The sequence below is a fragment of the Coregonus lavaretus genome, assembly GCF_964263955.1.
Source record: "Coregonus lavaretus genome assembly, chromosome: 14".
Taxonomy (NCBI): Eukaryota; Metazoa; Chordata; class Actinopteri; order Salmoniformes; family Salmonidae; genus Coregonus; species Coregonus lavaretus.
In genome coordinates, this window is record NC_140001.1 from 25,488,929 (window position 1) to 25,506,400 (window position 17,472).

A 17,472-nucleotide genomic window follows, 5' to 3' on the forward strand; every position below is an offset into this window, starting at 1 on the left:
TATTTAGTCAGCCACCAATTGTGCAAGTTCTCCCACTTAAAAAGATGAGAGAGGCCTGTAATTTTCATCATAGGTACACGTCAACTATGACAGACAAAATGAGAAAAAAAAATCCAGAAAATCACATTGTAGGATTTTTAATGAATTTATTTGCAAATTATGGTGGAAAATAAGTATTTGGTCACCTACAAACAAGCAAGATTTCTGGCTCTTACAGACCTGTAACTTCTTCTTTAAGAGGCTCCTCTGTCCTCCACTCGTTACCTGTATTAATGGCACCTGTTTGAACTTGTTATCAGTATAAAAGACACCTGTCCACAACCTCAAACAGTCACACTCCAAACTCCACTATGGCCAAGACCAAAGAGCTGTCAAAGGACACCAGAAACAAAAGTGTAGACCTGCACCAGGCTGGGAAGACTGAATCTGCAATAGGTAAGCAGCTTGGTTTGAAGAAATCAACTGTGGGAGCAATTATTAGGAAATGGAAGACATACAAGACCACTGATAATCTCCCTCGATCTGGGGCTCCACGCAAGATCTCACCCCGTGGGGTCAAAATGATCACAAGAACAGTGAGCAAAAATCCCAGAACCACACGGGGGGACCTAGTGAATGACCTGCAGAGAGCTGGGACCAAAGTAACAAAGCCTACCATCAGTAACACACTACTCCGCCAGGGACTCAAATCCTGCAGTGCCAGACGTGTCCCCGTGCTTAAGCCAGTACATGTCCAGGCCCGTCTGAAGTTTGCTAGAGTGCATTTGGATGATCCAGAAGAGGATTGGCAGAATGTCATATGGTCAGATGATACCAAAATATAACTTTTTGGTAAAAACTCAACTCGTCGTGTTTGGAGGACAAAGAATGCTGAGTTGCATCCAAAGAACACCATACCTACTGTGAAGCATGGGGGTGGAAACATCATGCTTTGGGGCTGTTTTTCTGCAAAGGGACCAGGACGACTGATTCGTGTAAAGGAAAGAATGAATGGGGCCATGTATCATGAGATTTTGAGTGAAAACCTCCTTCCATCAGCAAGGGCATTGAAGATGAAACGTGGCTGGGTCTTTCAGCATGACAATGATCCCAAACACACCGCCCGGGCAACGAAGGAGTGGCTTCGTAAGAAGCATTTCAAGGTCCTGGAGTGGCCTAGCCAGTCTCCAGATCTCAACCCCATAGAAAATCTTTGGAGGGAGTTGAAAGTCTGTGTTGCCCAGCGACAGCCCCAAAACATCACTGCTCTAGAGGAGATCTGCATGGAGCAATTGTCACGATCGTCGGTGAGAGAGGAGGACCAAGGCGCAGCGTTGAATGCGAACATATTTATTTATAAAATGATCACACGAACAAAACAACAAAACGAAAACGTGACGTCCCTGGTTACATACACGAACCAACACGGAACAAGAAACCACAATGAATGAATGCCTAACGGCTACCTAAGTATGACTCCCAATCAGAGACAACGAGCTACAGCCGTCTCCGATTGGGAGCCACCCTGGCCAACATAGATATACAACAACTAGAACCAACACACATGAAAACTCACACCCTGGCTCAACATACTAGAGTCCCCAGAGCCAGGGCGTGACAGTACCCCCCCCTAAAGGCGCGGACTCCGACCGCGCCAACCAAATACCACAGGGGAGGGACCGGGTGGGCACTCCGCCTTGGCGGCGGATCCGGCTCCGGGCATGATCCCCACTCGCTCTCTAACCCCCCAAAGTACCCCTGGTCCGGTCTGGCCCTGCTGACCGGAGCTGGACTGCACACTGGTGGAGCGGATTGCTCTAGCTCCGGCGTGAAGCAGCTGACCCGTGCTGAACCAGGCACCAGTGGAACAGGCACAGGCTGTGCCGGACTGACGACGCACACCACTGGCTTGGTGTGGGGAGCATGAACGGCCCGAGCCGGGCTGACGAAACGCACCCCTGACTTGGTGCGGGGAGCAGGAGCGGGCCGAACCGGGCTGACGAAACGCACCACTGACTTGGTGCGGGGAGCAGGAACGGGCCGAGCCGGGCTGACGACGCGCACCACTGACTTGGTGCGGGGAGCAGGAACGGGCCGAGCCGGGCTGACGAAGCGCACCACTGACTTGGTGCGGGGAGCAGGAACGGGCCGAGCCGGGCTGACGAAGCGCACCACTGACTTGGTGCGGGGAGCAGGAACGGGCCGAGCCGGGCTAACGAAGCGCACCACTGACTTGGTGCGGGGAGCAGGAACAGGCCGAGCCGGGCTGACGAAGCGCACCACTGACTTGGTGCGGGGAGCAGGAACGGGCCGAGCCGGGCTGACGAAGCGCACCACTGACTTGGTGCGGGGAGCAGGAACGGGCCGAGCCGGGCTGACGACGCACACCATTGGCCTGGTACGGGGAACAAGAAACCACAATGAATGAATGCCTAACGGCTACCTAAGTATGACTCCCAATCAGAGACAACGAGCTACAGCCGTGTCACGGTTTCGGCCGAGGCTGCCTCTCTTCCTTGCTCGGGCAGGCTTCGGCGTTCGTCGTCTCCGGAATACTAGCTGCCACCGCTGTATGTTTCTATGTTCGTTTGGTCTTGTCTGGTATTGTACACCTGTTGTCGTTTAGTGTCATTAGTGTCCTATAAGTTCTCGTTGTGTTTGTCAGGTGTTGTGAGTGATTGTTTCCTATGTCGTGTTGGTGCGCTACCCTTTTCGGTGCGCTATTTGTAGCTTGCCTCCTTTGTATTTTAGGAGAGGATTTTCGCACATGTTTAGTGCGCCCATTTGTTTACGCCTGTGTGTGCATTTTCTCGCCTCCGGGCTGTTTGGATTGTGTTTTTTGTGTGCTCTACTAAAAGTCTTTGTTGGACTTAACTTCTGCGTCCTGCGCCTGATTCCACACCACACCCACCTACAGCACCTACTGACAGGAATGGGCCAAAATACCAGCAACAGTGTGTGAAAACCTTGTGAAGACTTACAGAAAACGTTTGACCTGTGTCATTGCCAACAAAGGGTATATAACAAAGTATTGAGAAACTTTTGTTATTGACCAAATACTTATTTTCCACCATAATTTGCAAATAAATTCATAAAAAATCCTACAATGTGATTTTCTGGATATTTTTTCCTCATTTTGTCTGTCATAGTTGACGTGTACCTATGATGAAAATTACAGGCCTCTCTCATCTTTTTAAGTGGGAGAACTTGCACAATTGGTGACTGACTAAATATTTTTTTCCCCCACTGTATATAGGACTATTTGCCAAATTATAAACTTCTTCATAATTATCCTTATTATAAATTATCCTTATTATAAATTATCCTCAACTCTGTATTATAAATCACCTTAAATTCCTCATCCCATGCCTCTAGGATTTCCAGTGTTGGTGATCAATTCACACTAGAAAGTCAGGACAGAGTTCAGAGGTCATTCAAACCCTTCAAAGAATTGTTCCATTCTATAGTAGACTAATCATTCCAATGAGATAAGGAAATCCCCTTTCTCCTGGAAGAGAAAGTATACATTTCGTTAACATTCAGTTATAATCAGCAATCCAAAAATAGTAATTACACACAAAACATGATGCATATATACACCGTCCTACCTCACATCAATAATCGTTTGTTTTAACTACTCCAGACGAAGATTACATTAAATCTCTCAAAAAATGAAAACCACTCAAGTTTCTCTGAGTTCACAATGAGTATTTTTAATTGATTACCCTTCAGACTTCATCCTCTGTAATTCTCGCAATGATTATTCAACCCCTAAATCTGCTCCTTTTGATCCCATATCAAATTATCCTAGTATCGTTACTTGATCAACAACATAGGAAATATCCTTATATTGTTCCTGTCACCCCTCTAAATGTCATTTTTAATTCATTCGCCAATATAATCAATTACTCTGCGTAAGTAATACGTGATATTTTATCCCAGGCATCTATTAAAAAGGTTGTTTGAGACATTGTCTCCTACTTTCCCTTAACATATACTGTTGGGGACTTCCATCAATCCTGGAAAAATAAAACTCCCACTTAAAACACATCAGATAATACCACGTTTCAATAAGTTCACTACACCTTCTAATATAAACCTATAACCCCTGTTTGGTAATGTAATCATCTCCACTTGTTGCATTGATGTTTTAAAATAACAACCTATTGTTTAATAACTTAATAACTTACAAAAATATGTTTACTACTCCATCAGCCTAATAGTAAAAACTATCTCCCGTTGTACAACATACCATAAGCAGATTATCGTTTTTAGAATTAATGAACTGTCTGCATAACTCATTGTTGTCTAAACAAGCTATAGAATTTAATAATAATAATTAAAAATTGTCAAAGAACGTTCTATATTCAACTATCTAAACCTGTGCTCCTCATTACCCTCTGCATCCTTTATATCTTTATCCACAAACTACTTCCTAATAACATATCTTCATTGACATTACTAGAAATAATTATTTTAATACCAGTCTATTCAAACAATCCAATTCAACATTTCTCATCTCCTAATTAACCTACTTATCCTTCTAACACAGAAAACCCTCAACAATATCTATTATTCTCTATCGCTGACTTTCCATCTAACGAAACTTTAGCATATGACAAATTATTTGTAAGTTATAGGCAAAACAAACAAAACAGGTTTGTGGTCCTCTGTAGCTCAGCTGGTAGAGCACGGCGCTTGTAACGCCAAGGTAGTGGGTTCGATCCCCGGGACCACCCATACACAAAAAAAAAATGTATGCACGCATGACTGTAAGTCGCTTTGGATAAAAGCGTCTGCTAAATGGCATATTATTATTATTTATCTATTCACAGTGATGCCACTTTAATTACTATGTTATCCTATGCCGCCATGTGTTCGTAAGACAATCTCTTTCCTATAATGTTATCAATTCACCCAGTGATCTAGGTCAATAGCATCAATGTAACAGTTTTGCTTCTGTCCCTACCTGGGCTTGAACCAGGGACTCTCTGCACACATCAACAACAGTTACCCTTGAAGCACCATTGCCCGTCGGTCCACAAAATCTGCGGTCCTTGCAAATCAAGGCAAACAACTACTTCCAGGTTGCAGAGCAAGTTACGTCACCACTCTAAACGCTACTAGTTCTCACCACTAACTAGCTAGCCCTTGCACACCGGTAACATTCCACCCCCCTTTGACTTCCTTCTCCTCAGCAACCATTGATCTGTGTACACCAAACGTAACCCATAATGACACTTACAGCTCTCTCACGTTTTAGCGAGCCCCAGTGGCTAACACCCGCAGACAAAAACATGGAAACTCTTCCATTCTTACTAGTAGACCAAATAAAACCCATTCTCAAACAACGTTCTGCATTTACCTCTATCGTAGGGTTTAAAAACAAACTTAACACCTTTCACATTCCTAAATTGCTGTAGTAGCTTCATGTTTGGTTCATTTGATCTGTTATGATATTGTGTCAGTAATACTTCTGTAGTGACCTCAACCAAAAGTTGCTATATTCCTCAGTCAATGTTATCTTTCATACGCTGCTTCCTTCCAACACTGCTTCATTATCCCTAGTGTTTGCTTAATATTCCTTTTATTCTCTGAGTTCCCTTGCTTCACTTCCCATGAAGATAAGACATTCGCTTCTCTGTGCGTCTTAAACTACATCCTATTTCCCCTGTTATCAACTAAGATCATAGCCACAGCTCTTGTGAAACCCCCAATCCGCCATTATTAGAATACAGCACATCTAGGTAACTGTCCTTTCTAAGTAGGCTACAAGTAACACCAAACATTTGCTGTAGTTGACCAGCATTATTTGAATTTATATCCATAGTATCGATATCCAATTTATGGATTGACATTACGCCACCATTCTCAATCGTTTAATCTAGCAACCCCGTAGGCAACGCAAAAAAAATGGCTACCACGCAATCGTCTCGCAATTCCTGTTAAATAAGTGAGTCCTTCCATTTGACCCAAGCACGCTACAAACCTTGCATTCTTTATCACCTAAACCAAATACTTTGTATTATCTGTCTAAGCAACACATACCAACAGTTGAATTACACTCCGAAACCCAGATTTGTTTACTCTATGCCATTGCCCCAATGCTATTGAAATGACACAGACATCCCACAAATAGCACAATTACAATGGTTTGTTGTCTTACCATCTGATACAAAATGAAGTTCCTTCACTTCACCACCTTAGCTCCGCAATTATAATTAGTTTAATGGAAACCCCAAATTGGCTTTGTACTATGTTATAAGTTACGTCTATAAATTCCACTCCTTATGGGCAGTTAATTTCTTAAACCTTATCTCTATCAAAGGATCTAACAACGGTACAACTTAGAAAACCCGTGTTCATTATTTCCCACCCATGACGTACGTCTACGTTTGGGTGAGCAAGTTTAATACATACATAAGCATTCTAATTATGATTTTCTAATTTCTCTATTAATTGATTACACACATAAACTTCATCCTATCTCCACATCGTCACAAACTCCATATAGAACGTTAGAAACTTCTAGGTACTCGCATCAAAGAATACTTTCATGTTTTTTAACCAATTCTCAATCGACACAAATCACCTTCAAACATACTCCCAGCGGAAACAAAAAAACAAAAACAGACTGTAATTTCCAGGACACTGCCATGCCTGTCCCATAAAACACAGACTTTTTCACTACTCTTGAAAATAACCTCACGCTCTCCATACCACTCCTTGATATTCTATGACCTAATTCTGACCTTCTATATCGAAACTTCTTATCCAAACGTATTTCAAATTATCATTTCCATTTCTATAACTTATTATGCACCCTTCAGATTCAAATTACTTTCTGCTCTTTGTTCATAAGATAGCCCATGTTGTTCCATTCAATTACTTAACTTTGTTAGCTGACTTTTTCTCCTTATTACTTATATTTCCTTGCCATCGTGCGCTCATTAAATCGCATGCTTTATACGCCTCTTTCATATAATGTAAATCCCATTTCGTGTTGCTTATGATATATTTTCGTGCTATCTGTAACTTATCCCTTTTAAAAAGAAACTTACTCATTATCTGTCCATGCTGATAAATCACCAAGATATGGTCCCACATTGAAAAATCCTAATTTACTTAACATCCATTTACACATTGTCTGATTTACATTACTTTTACAAGGGACTTGTCCTAAATGCGGATTTGCCTGTAATAATATAATTTCGTCATTTCCTGCCTCTCTCTTCGAGTTAAATTAAGCTCTAATTTACTCTTAATGGTGACTTTTTTATTTATTTTATTTTTTAGATACCGGTCTACTAAGCTGGCCATTCATTACTGCTATTAGTTCATGCAATATTAGTAATCAAATACTTGAATCAAATCCACAACTTGATCTTTATTTAAAAATTTGTTTGCCACTTTTGTCATTGGTGCAATGATTCAATATGTTACATTGCATCTGCTCCATCTCCTGGCCGTTTTGAGTAATTCACAAAGGACTAATTCTGTACTTCTTTTTATGATGATTTACCACATCAAAGGCCCGTAACCTATTTCTTTTATAATGCCTTACACACTAAAGGAATAAAACCCAATCTCTTTATAATGTACTTTACTTTAAGGGACTAACACCCACTCTCTTTATAATGTATTATCATTAAGGGTATCCTGCGCCCATACTCTTTTATAATGTACTTTACATTAAGGGACTAACACCCACTCTCTTTATAATGTTTTATCTTTAAGGGTATCCTGCGCCCATTCTCTTTTGTCCTCTGTTGCTTTTACTCATTAATTTGAACACACCCTATTATTTGGCACTCCCTTTTTTGATGTTATTACCTTGTACCCCAAGTCAGTATATCATATCTATCAATCATTCTAAGATAAATCACCAGAAAGCTCCCTTGACATAATGGAATCCTTGTTATTCAGACTGTGCGGCGCCCAGAATCACTTATCTACTCAATTTAACCTGGTTCCCACCACACTATGAAATGACATCATAACTAGCGTGTAAGCAGGCAACATCATATTTTTGATGCACAAAGATAGTCACTCGGTGGACATTCGATGTCCTCATTAAGTCATACATCATCAGATAACAATAGGCTAGATTCGTTCCTACCAACCTAAGGATTAATTTGATATCCTCCATGTAGCTATAGCTCAAACACAGACCAAATTTAAGCTTACCTTGTAAGATGTTTGCGATTTGGTGAAAACGTGTAAAATCATTTTTTTTACTCTTGGGGCTGGTGATCAATAACGGTAGGTCACAGGCAGACAAATAAGATATCCACATGATCTGTGGAGTCCCGGCTTTCTGTGTGCATTCCGTGTTTATTTCGTTTATGCTTCACAACGCTAACCGGAATGTAGGTAGCAGTTATCTTGAAATGAGGTCATCGGCTCGGCCTGCCTTTATAAATTTGTATGCCCATTTATGGTAGTAAGTCACACCAAAGATTTGAAGGCACCGATCAATAGCCAAGATACTCAGCTTTCCGCAGACACCCTGCTTTAGGGTCTAATAGGGTCCCCAAACATGGGGACTTTACATTTTGAGGTTTTTTAAGGCAAAAATGAAAGGAGGGTTAATGAACGTGAACCAACCCAAAGTTTATGTGTTTGAATCTCATCACGGACAATTTTAGCTAATTAGCAACTACTTCCTACTATTTATCTACTTAGCATGTTAGCTAACCCTTCCCCTAACTTTAATCTTAACCCTTTTAGCTAAACCTTCCCATTTTATTCTTATCCAGAGCGATTTACAGTTAGTGAGTGCATACATGCTTTTTTTGTGTGTTTTTTTCATACTGGCCCCCCGTGGGAATCGAACCCACAACCCTGGTGTTGCAAGCGCCATGCTCTACCAACTGAGCTACACGGGGCCCTAACCTAACTCCTAACCTTTACCGTAACCCCTAGCCTAGCTAACGTTAGCCAGCTAGCCAGCTAGCTAATGTTAGCATTAGCCACCTAGCTAATGTTAGCTAGGCTAGAGATTAGGGTTAAGGTTAGGGTTAAGGAAAGGTTTAGCTAAGACATTGGAATTCGTAACACATCATATGTTTTGCAAATTCGTAACATATTGTACGTTTGGCAAATTTGTAACATACAGTGAGGGAAAAAAGTATTTGATCCCCTGCCGAATTTTTTTCTCTCCAGAAAATCACATTGTAGGATTTTTAATGAATTTATTTGCAAATTATGGTGGAAAATAAGTATTTGGTCAATAACAAAAGTTTCTCAATACTTTGTTATATACCCTTTGTTGGCAATGACACAGGTCAAACGTTTTCTGTAAGTCTTCACAAGGTTTTCACACACTGTTGCTGGTATTTTGGCCCATTCCTCCATGCAGATCTCCTCTAGAGCAGTGATGTTTTGGGGCTGTCGCTGGGCAACACGGACTTTCAACTCCCTCCAAAGATTTTCTATGGGGTTGAGATCTGGAGACTGGCTAGGCCACTCCAGGACCTTGAAATGCTTCTTACGAAGCCACTCCTTCGTTGCCCGGGCGGTGTGTTTGGGATCATTGTCATGCTGAAAGACCCAGCCACGTTTCATCTTCAATGCCCTTGCTGATGGAAGGAGGTTTTCACTCAAAATCTCACGATACATGGCCCCATTCATTCTTTCCTTTACACGGATCAGTCGTCCTGGTCCCTTTGCAGAAAAACAGCCCCAAAGCATGATGTTTCCACCCCCATGCTTCACAGTAGGTATGGTGTTCTTTGGATGCAACTCAGCATTCTTTGTCCTCCAAACACGACGAGTTGAGTTTTTACCAAAAAGTTCTATTTTGGTTTCATCTGACCATATGACATTCTCCCAATCCTCTTCTGGATCATCCAAATGCACTCTAGCAAACTTCAGACGGGCCTGGACATGTACTGGCTTAAGCAGGGGGACACGTCTGGCACTGCAGGATTTGAGTCCCTTGCGGCGTAGTGTGTTACTGATGGTAGGCTTTGTTACTTTGGTCCCAGCTCTCTGCAGGTCATTCACTAGGTCCCCCCGTGTGGTTCTGGGATTTTTGCTCACCGTTCTTGTGATCATTTTGACCCCACGGGGTGAGATCTTGCGTGGAGCCCCAGATCGAGGGAGATTATCAGTGGTCTTGTATGTCTTCCATTTCCTAATAATTGCTCCCACAGTTGATTTCTTCAAACCAAGATGCTTACCTATTGCAGATTCAGTCTTCCCAGCCTGGTGCAGGTCTACAATTTTGTTTCTGGTGTCCTTTGACAGCTCTTTGGTCTTGGCCATAGTGGAGTTTGGAGTGTGACTGTTTGAGGGTATGGACAGGTGTCTTTTATACTGATAACAAGTTCAAACAGGTGCCATTAATACAGGTAACGAGTGGAGGACAGAGAAGCCTCTTAAAGAAGAAGTTACAGGTCTGTGAGAGCCAGAAATCTTGCTTGTTTGTAGGTGACCAAATACTTATTTTCCACCATAATTTGCAAATAAATTCATTAAAAATCCTACAATGTGATTTTCTGGATTTACTTTTCTCATTTTGTCTGTCATAGTTGACGTGTACCTATGATGAAAATTACAGGCCTCTCTCATCTTTTTAAGTGGGAGAACTTGCACAATTGGTGGCTGACTAAATACTTTTTTCCCCCACTGTATGATGCCAAGTTTTCGAACTACTGGTAGTTTCTTTGAGAAGATATATAAAGCAATCTGTGCATTTGAACTACTGGTAGTTTCTTTGAGAAGATATATGAAGCAATCTGTGCATTTGAACAACAGCATAAATACACCTATTTCACTTTTGCATAGCAAAAAACTAATGACCTCTGCTGCACATGCTTACACTGTTTTGAACATGTAACAGGTCAAAGAATTACAGATTTTTGCAACCGTTCATTTTCTATTTTTTATTTTATTTTGTGAGTTGATTTCACCAAAATATTGTATTGTTCAGCATTTCGTGTAGTCTACAGATATTGGGAGAGTTAGTTGTGTAAGTGCGCCCTCTAGAGTGTTGGTTTGGTTATATACGGAGGGGTGTCATGCTTTTCTCAGTCTGCATTGTACTCGACTGAGAGAGGTATGTGTTCACTTCGGCGTGATATAAACTTGATATACCTGTTAAAACTAAAACGTTTCAGTGCACATAGTAACTTGTATGTATATTATATGATGAGTGTACGTACATTTAATCAAGCTGTGTCGTGAATTTAGCTATTTTTGAGAGTTTGAGAAATTGCTAACTTAGCTAACCTCGTGTTTTGTTTAGCTGTAAGTTAGCAATCGTCATTCTATCCTCTTGTGACGAAGCCCACGTTGTTCTTTTTATGTTAGGCGGATTCTGGTCGAGGGTAGAGTTTTGAACATTTTCTCTCTTTGATGTTGAACAGATTGAGAGAGTTGTACACAATAAAGTGCCTTCAAGTACGCCAGTGTCTTGTCTTCAGTGCACCTGAACACAACGCAGTAGTCGGCAACGAGCAGACCGCGCCGGCTACAAACAGATTAGATTTTACTATTTAGAATGAGCTCACATCATGAGTGTACCAGGCAGAACGCAACAAGCATGCAGATGCAATAAGTGAAAACACATGATCTAACTGGGGATAGCTAGCTAACATAATGTAAGTCGCTCTGGATAAGAGCGTCTGCTAAATGATTAAAATGTAAATGTAATAATGTCACAAAGCATGATGCGCTAGCCAGTTAACTTTCATTCTGAAATAGCTTGTCAGATATTAGTTTAGAAAGACTTGAAATTCGCATAGGCGCTAACTAGCTAGCAAGCTGCTTATCAAAGGTATATAACTGGTTAATTTGACCAAAAAATCAACCAAACAATTTCTTAATGTTTCTCAAAATTACTGTAGCTGGGTAATTAATTTGATCATGCTTTGTGATACACAAGGTGCTATGCTGTTTCAATCCACACGACATACAATTAGGGTATTTTTTCCAAGTAAAAAAAAATTGCCCTTGTTTAGAAGGAATGCAAGGGCGAATTGAGTGATTGTACACTTCACAGAGTAGGCGTTCCCCAATGGAAATATGCAAATAATTGCTAGAACGTGCAAATAGGATCTCGCTAGCTCGTGCTTGGCTCTGCCCCCCTCCTTGCTTGTTCTGCCCACTATGATTGATTTGCTCCCATTGGAAACGACAGGCTGTGGTCTATCTTGGATTAGTTATAAAAATCTTTACTTCTACTTTTACAGATCCACCAAAGATTTGTATAACTTACCCAAGATACACCAGCGCCTGTCGTTTCCAATGGGAGCAAATCAATCATAGTGGGCAGAATAAGAAAGGAGGTGGGTAGAACCAAGCACGAGCTAGCGAGATCCTATTGGCGCGTTCTAGTATTTATTTGCATATTTCTGTTAGGGAACGCCTATTCTATGAAGTGCACATGTGCAATAACTAAATTCGCCTTTGCACTCCTTCTAAACAACGCAGTTTTTTGAAACTTTGGCAAAGGGTAAAGTCTACAAAATGTAGTCCACTCTGTTACAGATTCTAGTTTTGTTAACAGAAAACTGTATTGAGATCAAATATTTTTGTTAACAGAAAACTGTATTGAGATCAAATATTTCATCAAGGAGAAAATGTGCAGAATGTCGGTCAAAATCCTCTCGCTCCATCTTCTTCCACTGCTGGCCACTGGGCTTCCTCTCATCACGATATTTTGTAGTCAGTGGAAAAGCCAACCAGATGCTTCATATTTATAGCCTACATCCAGTGAAATATCTGGCTCAATGAGCATGCACAAAAAATTATTATGGGCCTAATAATAATTGCCTCCTTTAAACGGTAAAAATGAATTACCCTTTAATGTGGCATGAGCACAACTAGTCATGATATTTTCATCTGATTGTCAAACAAATCACTTCAAAAAGTAGGCTACCTGTGCATGTTAGTCCACTCCAAAATAATTCCAGCATCCAAACTGCATGTATACTCCTGCCATTTGATGAATGGAAATAGACATCTATTACAAAACACCAAAAAGTGTGCCTAATGACATTCAACAATTGCCATTGATTAGGCCTACATTAATTGATGCGTCTTGCTGACAAATATAAATTATTTGTAGCCTGAAAAGTCACCTGAAATGGGGCTGAAACTGTCCCTGGAAAAACGGGATGGTCACTCTAACAAACAATTTACTAAACTAGGCTACAATGCTTATTAGCATGAACTTCAAATAGGTCTACCAGTAACCACTGATGTAGTGGTAAAAAATAAAATAGGTGGGTAAACTCTGATTGTGGTAAATAAAAGTAATGCTCCCTATACCTTTAATGCATTTTTCTGAAAAATGTGGGTAAACAGCGTTTACTTGCATTTTCCCTCCACTGGGCCTATAATAATAATATGCCATTTAGCAGACGCTTTTATCCAAAGCGACTTACAGTCATGTGCGCATACATTTTTACGTATGGGTGGTCCCGGGGATCGAACCCACTACCCTGGGGTTACAAGCGCCATGCTCTACCAATTGAGCTACAATTGAGCTACAGAGGACTAACCTCTCAGCCAAGGCAATTTTACACACATCAACACACGCAGGACAGGTAGCCTACATACAATATAATATGAGTTGAATCCTAGTTACACCCTAGTTCTATATCGTGGAGCTCCGCCCCATAAGGGAGCTCTGCTCCTAGTGGTTTACCCTCTGCCCTAAGGCAGCAGCAGCCTGAGACAAAATTATGCACACACCTACAGCCAATAGGAGTACAGGTGTCCCTATAAGAGGGGATGCCTCCCCTCAATCAGCCTCCCTTTTTCTTCAGCGACTGGATGACTAGACTGAAGAGCCAAGAAGAGACGAAGCACGAAGACTCAGGACGAAAAAAACGCCATTGATATTCCAGTCATCAACGTCGTCTAAATGAGCACACCGGGAGATTTTCCACCCCCAAAAGCTCTTTTCAGAGCTCAGTGCAGATGCACTTCCATGGCGGCCGGTGACCACCACGACCTATGTTTCGTGTGTTTGGGATCCCAGCATGCCAAGGAAGGCGTCTGCAGTCCCCCGAATTGCGCCTCCTGCGCCCTCCTTTCTTTAAAGGAGAGGAAGCAGCGTTGGGCGTTTTTCAGGGAGGACATCCCCCTTGAGGATGTGCTGTCGATACTAGCCTCTGCTTCAGAGGCGTCGTCCGACGGCGCAGACTCGGGGGAAGATAGGGACTTTGAGGAGGGGTCTGGCATTCCAATGGAACAGTCGGACCCCGTCCCTCATACTTTCATGCCCCCCTTTCCTTTGGAGAGCGAGAGGGCTTGTAGTCCCTATAGCGAAGGGGATACGAGCTCTGAGAGATCAGAAGCTCTCTCTTTCGCTGCAGCCTCTCTGAGATCGGATTTTCCGGGTCTCATTGAGAGAGCTGCTCAACGGCTGGTAATAAGGCTGCCCCCTCTTCCCTCCGCACCGGAGGTTGATATGATGGAGGGCGGTCCTTATTCCAGGCCAAGGAAGGCGGCAGAGCCAGTGGCTCCTGCCATGCCTTCTTTGGCTAGGTACGTTGAGGGCTCGTGGGAGGCACCTTTAGCGGCGCGTTCGCCTGTAAAAGCGTATCTCCCATTCACGAGAGTGGAAGGAAGGTTTCAGGGTCAGGGAATCCCCAGGTTAGAGAGCGCCATGGCGGCGTATCTCGTACCGGGTTCGAGCCCTTGGCCCTCTTCCAAGAAGGCCACGTTGCCATCCCAGAAGGACCGACTCACAGCGTCGCTGTTAGAGAAGTCCTTTGGGTTGGGAGCCCAAGCTGTAGCAGCAGCTAACAACATTGCCCTCTTGGCGGCCTCTCTGTCCCGTTTAACCACGGGTAAGACAGAGCTGGCACCGGAGGAGGTGGAGGAGGCGTCCAGAATTTCTGGCGCCATACTCCACCTGACACAGGCGTCCGCAGTCTGTGCGGGGAGGTCCATGGCCACTTCGGTGGTCGGGGAACGACACCTCTGGTTGTCATTGACATCCATGAAAGAGGCAGACAGGACGTCTCTCTTGAACGCCCCCCTCTCTGACGACGGCCTCTTTGGGGTCGCAGTCAAAGAGGCGACGGAGCGTTTTTCTAAGTTAGAGGAGGAGAAGAAGCAGTTGGCCAAGCACCTGCCGTTGGCAGGACGACTCGGCCCCCCTCCTCCCCAAAGGCCATCTACCTCCGCCCCTCTAAGTAGACCGGGGTCTACGACGAGGCGGCGTAATCGGCGTCATCCGGCGGCCACGAGCAGCAAGGGAACGGGCCCGGCCCTCCCAGCAGCTACGGTAGCCCCACTACAGCCGGCGAGGGAGGTGACGAGGACGCCGACCTGGCCCTCCAAGGGAGGCAAGAGGAGGCGTACGTGACGGGACGCGGGGGAGAGGATGGAGGACGCATCGATGGTGTCGAACGTGCCCACTGTTCCCCCCCACCCTTCGGTTGAAGGGATGGGTGTTGATGTAAATGCCTTTGTTGATGTGTTTAATAAAGAGTTGGCTCCACCTGACTTTGTCAAAAAAGAGCCTCTTTTCCATAATACGTCCGAGAGCGTTCAAATCTCACCCTCTCTTCCTTACCACTCTAAGAGCCGTTCAGCCCACCGAGGGTGCGTTGCTGAACAGGCACTAAGAGTAGGTATCCAGAAGACCTCAATCAGGTCGTCACATCACACTTCACGTATAAGAAGTGCTTTACATAGAAGGCAGCAGTCCCGGTCAGATTCTGACATGAGGACGCAGCCGCTATTTGGGGATGGCGCAGTAGCACAGACTAAGGTCTCCACTAGTACGAGCCAGACCCATGCTGCGTTCACGGAGGGCCCGATTACCGCGGTCACCAAGGTGCCCAGAGTATCGGCGCCCCCAGGCATTGTAACACAGCAGCTATCTGGGGACGGCGCATTATCGCAGACCAAGGTCTCGGTTAATGCGATTCAGACCCATGCTACGTTCACGGAGGGCTGGATTACTAGCGTTATGGGTATAACCAAAGTATCAGCTCCCCTGACAGAACGAGCCAGTACTCACCACACTGAGCGTGAATCAACCCACCAGGGTTGCAGAGTAGAACACAAGACAGAAGGTGAAAGTTAAGAAGGTATCAAGGCGCCGCCTTGTTTTACCTCATAGAGACCTCATACTACAGACTTCTAGGAGTACTGTAGTGAAGGGCTCTGATAGCGAATTGCAGTCACCTAAGATGACGCAATCGCTTGCTGGGGATGGTGCCCTGCCGCAGGCTGTGGCCTCGGTCAGCGCAATTCAGACCCGCGATGCGTTCAAGGAGGGCAGGAATACGACGGTTACGGGTTTAACCGACGTCCCTACTCCTCTTTCTTTCTCAGAACGCATTGATAGTTCCTCTCCCTTTCACGGGAGGCCCACCTTGGGCTGTTCCACCACTTCAATGTTGGGGAACAGTGGCGGTAAGGGCCATAGAGGAATACAGGTCCTTCCTACTGGATGCACCACAGCTTCGCGCCCAGCCACTTTCTCTGCATTGCTGGCAGTGGCGAAGAAGCTGCACCCTCTCACGCTGGCTAGAACAGACGTTGCAGAAGGGTTATGCTCTCCAATTCCACCGGACCCCACCCCCGTTCAGGGGAGTGGTGGAGACGGTGATGAAAACGCCAGACAAAGTGGCCGCTCTGATGACAGAGATTACGGAACTTTTGGCGAAGGAGGCGGTGACAGTAGTTCCCTGGGAGCAAAGGAACAAAGGGCTATATTCGCCTTATTTCCTAGTGCCCAAAAAGACGGGGGGAGTGAGGCCGATTTTGGATTTACGCATTCTCAACGAGAGCATAACCAAACGGCCCTTCCGAATGCTAACGACAAAACGTCTGCTGGAATGTGTCCAGAGAGGGGACTTTTGTACGAGCATAGACCTAAAGGATGCGTACTTTCATGTGCCGGTTCAGCCGCGTCACAGGAAGTTTCTGCGGTTCGCCTTTCAAGGGGTGGCGTATGAATACACGAGGATGCCATTTGGGTACGCCCTGGCACCTCGCACATTTTCCAAGTGTGTGGAGGCGGCATTGGAACCGTTGCGTCGTCAGGGAATACGGCTACTAGCCTACCTGGACGACCTACTGGTTCTCGCCCCGTCAGCAGAGCTGGCGATCACTCACACAACACAGACAGTGATGCATCTCACAAGTCTGGGGTTTGCTGTGAATTGGAAAAAGAGCGCGCCCTGGCCCACTCATCAGATTGTCTACCTGGGGATACAGCTAGACACTGTGAGGATGAGGGCTCGAATTTCGGACCCCCGAAGGGTAGCCTTGTTGCTAGCCCTAAGGAAGTGTCGTCTGAATCACACGGTGACGGCGCTGTCGATCATGTCACTTTTGGGTCTCATGTCGTCAGCCCACTCTGTGGTTCCGCTGGGACTCCTGCATATGCGCAGGATGCAGCGATGGTTCGCCCAACTAAGACTAGACCCATTGCGTCAACGTCATCGGTTGGTGGTGGTTCCCCTCTCGCTCAGTGCAGATCTAAACTATTGGAGAAACTCACACGTTCTCACCCAC